General features: G+C 41.4%; 1 non-coding gene across 1 annotated transcript; it reads left to right on the top strand.

Moving 5' to 3' along the window:
* The first annotated feature begins 4,177 nt into the window (after window positions 1-4,177).
* Window positions 4,178-4,285, top strand: LOC130971436 (small nucleolar RNA R71). Its single transcript, XR_009082656.1, has one exon. It is a non-coding gene; the product is annotated as a small nucleolar RNA R71 (small nucleolar RNA).
* Window positions 4,286-4,525: the final 240 nt, after the last annotated feature.

Genomic DNA, 4,525 nt, shown 5'->3' with positions numbered 1-4,525 from the left:
GCCAGAAAATACCTGAAATCACAGAAAAACACACAAACTCATAGTAAAGTCCAGAAAAGTAAATTTTAACTAAAAACTAATAAAAATATACTAAAAACTAACCAGATCGTACTAAAAACATACTAAAAACAATGCCAAAAAGCGTACAAATTATCCGCTCATCACAACACCAAACTTAAATTGATGCTTGTCCTCAAGCAACTGAAAATCAAATAAGATAAAAAGAAGAGAATATGCAATGAATTCCAAAAACATCTATGAAGATCAGTATCAATTAGATGAGCGGGACTTTTAGCTTTTTGCCTCTGAATAGTTTTGGCATCTCACTCTATCCTTTGAAATTCAGAATGATTGGCTTCTCTAGGAACTCAGAATCCAGATAGTGTTATTGATTCTCCTAGTTAAGTATGATGATTCTTGAACACAGCTACTTATTGAGTCTTGGCCGTGGCCCAAAGAACTCTGTCTTCCAGTATTACCACCGGATACATACATGCCACAGACACATAATTGGGTGAACCTTTTCAGATTGTGACTCAGCTTTGCTAGAGTCCCCAATTAGAGGTGTCCAGGGTTCTTAAGCACACTCTTTTTGCCTTGGATTACACTTTATTTCTTTCTTTTCTTTCTTTTTTCTTTTTCTTTTTTCCCTTTTTTTTTTTTTGTATTCACTGCTTTTTCTTGCTTCAAGAATCATTTTATGATTTTTCAGATCTCAGTAACATGTCTCCTTTTTCATCATTCTTCAAGAGCCACATTCATGAACCACAAATTCAAATACATATGCACGTTTAAGCATACATTCAGAAAACAAAAGTGTTGCCACCATCAAAATAATTAATCTGTATAAAATTCAAAATTCATGCAATTCTTCTCTTTTCAATAAGAACATTTGTTTATTTAAGAAAGGTGATGGATTCATAGGACATTCATAACTTTAAGGCATAGACACTAAGACACTAATGATCATAAGACACAAACATGGATAAACATAAGCATAAAATTCAAAAAAGACAGAAAAATAAAGAACAAGGAGATTAAAGAACGGGTCCACCTCAGTGATGGCGGCTTGTTCTTCCTCTTGAAGGTCTTATGGAGTGCTTGAGCTCCTCAATGTCTCTTCCTTGTCTTTGTTGCTCCTCTCTCATAATTCTTTGATCCTCTCTAATTTCATGGAGGAGGATGGAATGTTCTTGGTGCTCCACCCTTAGTTGTCCCATGTTGGAACTCAATTCTCCTAGGGAGGTGTTGATTTGCTCCCAGTAGTTTTGTGGAGGAAAGTGCATCCCTTGAGGTATCTCAAGGATTTCATGATGAGTGGGGTCTCTTGTTTGCTCCATCCTTTTCTTAGTGATGAGCTTGAGGTCATGCCTTCTCAGTTGAACCGGCTTCCCTCTTGAGTTTCTCTTCCATTGAGCGCCCTCTTCACAAATGTTTATGAGGACTTGGTCCAACCTTTGATCAAAGTTGACCTTTCTTCATGGCCACAACTTCATAGAAGTGGTCTTGATGCACCCTTGAGATGAATCTCTCCATCTCCCATGACTCGGAGGTGAAAGCTTTTGCCTTCCCTTTCCTCTTTCTAGAGGTTTCTCCGGCCTTGGATGCCATAAATGGTAATGGAAAAACAAAAAGCAATGCTTTTACCACACCAAACTTAAAAGGTTTGCTCGTCCTCGAGCAAAAGAAGAAAGAAGAGAGTAGAAGAAGAAGAAAATGGAGGAGATGGAGGAGGCTTATGTTTCGGCCAAAGGGGGAAGAAGTAGTGTTTAGGGTGTGTGAAAATGAAGGAGCGAAGAAGGGTTTATATAGGGGTGAGGGGAGGGGTAGGGTTCGGCCATTATGGGTGGGTTTGGGAGGGAAAGTGGTTTGAATTTGAATGTGAGGTAGGTGGGGTTTTATGAAGGATGGATGTGAGTGGTGAAGAGAATAGTGGGATTTGATAGGTGAAGGGTTTTTGGGGAAGAGGTATTAAGGTGATTGGTGAATGGGTGAAGAAGAAAGAGGGTGGTGGGGTTGGTGGGGATCCTGTGGGGTCCACAGATCCTGAGGTGTCAAGGAAAAGTCATCCCTGCACCAAGTGGCAAGAAAATTTGCGTTTTGTGCCAAAGCTGGCGTTAAACGCCGGGCTGGTGCCCATTTCTGGCGTTTAACGCCAGGTTCTTGCCCTTTCCTGGCGTTTAACGCCAGTCTGGTGCCCCTTTTTGGCGTTAAACGCCCAGAATGGTGCCAGACTGGGCGTTAAACGCCCATCTGCTAGCCTCACTGGCGTTTAAACGCCAGTAGGTTCTTCCTCCAGGGTGTGCTATTTTTCTTCCTGTTTTTCATTTTGTTTTTGCTTTTTCAATTGATTTTGTGACTTCTCATGATCATCAACCTACAGAAAACATAAAATAACAAAGAAAAATAGATAAAATATAACATTGGGTTGCCTCCCAACAAGCGCGTCTTTAATGTCAGTAGCTTGACAGTGGGCTCTCATGGAGCCTCACAAATGCTCAGAGCAATGTTGGAACCTCCCAACACCAAACTTAGAGTTTGAATGTGGGGGTTCAACACCAAACTTAGAGTTTGGTTGTGGCCTCCCAACACCAAACTTAGAGTTTGACTGTGGGGGCTCTGTTTGACTCTGTCTTGAGAGAAGCTCTTCATGCTTCCTCTCCATGGTGACAGAGGGATATCCTTGAGCCTTAAACACAAAGGATTCTTCATTCACTTGAATGATCAGTTCACCTCTATCAACATCAATCACAGCCTTTGCTGTGGCTAGGAAGGGTCTGCCAAGGATGATGGATTCATCCATGCACTTCCCAGTCTCTAGGACTATGAAATCAGCAGGGATGTAATGGCCTTCAATCTTTACCAAAACATCCTCTACAAGTCCATAAGCTTGTTTTCTTGAGTTGTCTGCCATCTCTAGTGAGATTCTTGCAGCTTGTACCTCAAAGATCCCTAGCTTCTCCATTACAGAGAGAGGCATGAGGTTTACACTTGACCCTAAGTCACACAGAGCCTTCTTGAAGGTCATGGTGCCTATGATACAAGGTATTGAAAACTTCCCAGGATCTTGTCTCTTTTGAGGTAATTTCTGCCTAGACAAGTCATCCAGTTCTTTGGTGAGCAAAGGAGGTTCATTCTCCCAAGTCTCATTACCAAATAACTTGTCATTTAGCTTCATGATTGCTCCAAGGTATTTAGCAATTTGCTCTTCAGTGACATACTCATCCTCTTCAGAGGAAGAATACTCATCAGAGCTTATGAATGGCAGCAGTAAGTCCAATGGAATCTCTATGGTCTCATTTTGAGCCTCAGATTCCCATGGTTCCTCATTGGGGAACTCAGTGGAGGCCAGTGGACGTCCATTGAGGTCTTCCTCAGTGGCGTTCACTGCCTCTCCCTCCTCTCCAAATTCGGCCATGTTGATGGCCTTGCACTCTCCTTTTGGATTTTCTTCTATATTGCTTGGAAGAGTACTAGGAGGGAGTTCAGTAATTTTCTTGCTCAGCTGTCCCACTTGTGCCTCCAAATTCCTAATGGAGGACCTTGTTTCAGTCATGAAACTTTGAGTGGTTTTGATTAGATCAGAGACCATGGTTGCTAAGTCAGAGTGGTTCTGCTTAGAATTCTCTGTCTGTTGCTGAGAAGATGATGGAAAAGGCTTGCCATTGCTAAACCTGTTTCTTCCACCATTATTGTTATTGAAACCTTGTTGAGGTCTCTCTTGATCCTTCCATGAGAAATTTGGGTGATTTCTCCATGAAGAATTATAGGTGTTTCCATAGGGTTCTCCCATGTAATTCACCTCTTCCATTGAAGGGTTCTCAGGATCATAAGCTTCTTCTTCAGATGAAGCATCCTTAGTACTGCCAGGTGCATTTTGCATTCCAGACAGACTTTGAGAAATCAAATTGACTTGCTGAGTCAATATTTTATTCTGAGCCAATATGGCATTCAGAGTATCAATCTCAAGAACTCCTTTCTTCTGATTTGTCCCATTGTTCACAGGATTCCTTTCAGAAGTGTACATGAATTGGTTATTTGCAACCATTTCAATTAGTTCTTGAGCTTCTGCAGGCGTCTTCTTCAGATGAAGAGATCCTCCAGCAGAGCTATCCAAAGACATCTTGGATAGTTCAGAGAGACCATCATAGAAAATACCTATGATGCTCCATTCAGAAAGCATGTCAGAAGGACATTTTCTGATTAATTGTTTGTATCTTTCCCAAGCTTCATAGAGGGATTCTCCTTCTTTCTGTCTGAAGGTTTGGACTTCCACTCTAAGCTTACTCAATTTTTGAGGTAGAAAGAACTTTGCCAAGAAGGCATTGACTAGCTTTTCCCAAGAGTTCAGGCTTTCTTTAGGTTGTGAGTCCAACCATGTCCTAGCTCTGTCTCTTACAGCAAAAGGGAATAGCATAAGTCTGTAGACCTCAGGGTCAACCCCATTAGTCTTGACAGTGTCACAGATTTGCAAGAATTCAGCTAAGAACTGATGAGGATCTTCCAATGAAAGTCCATGGAACTT

This window comes from Arachis stenosperma, chromosome 3, assembly GCF_014773155.1.
Source record: "Arachis stenosperma cultivar V10309 chromosome 3, arast.V10309.gnm1.PFL2, whole genome shotgun sequence".
Taxonomy (NCBI): Eukaryota; Viridiplantae; Streptophyta; class Magnoliopsida; order Fabales; family Fabaceae; genus Arachis; species Arachis stenosperma.
The sequence above is the reverse complement of the archived record's forward strand: the minus strand, read 5'-3'. Positions and strand labels throughout refer to the sequence as shown.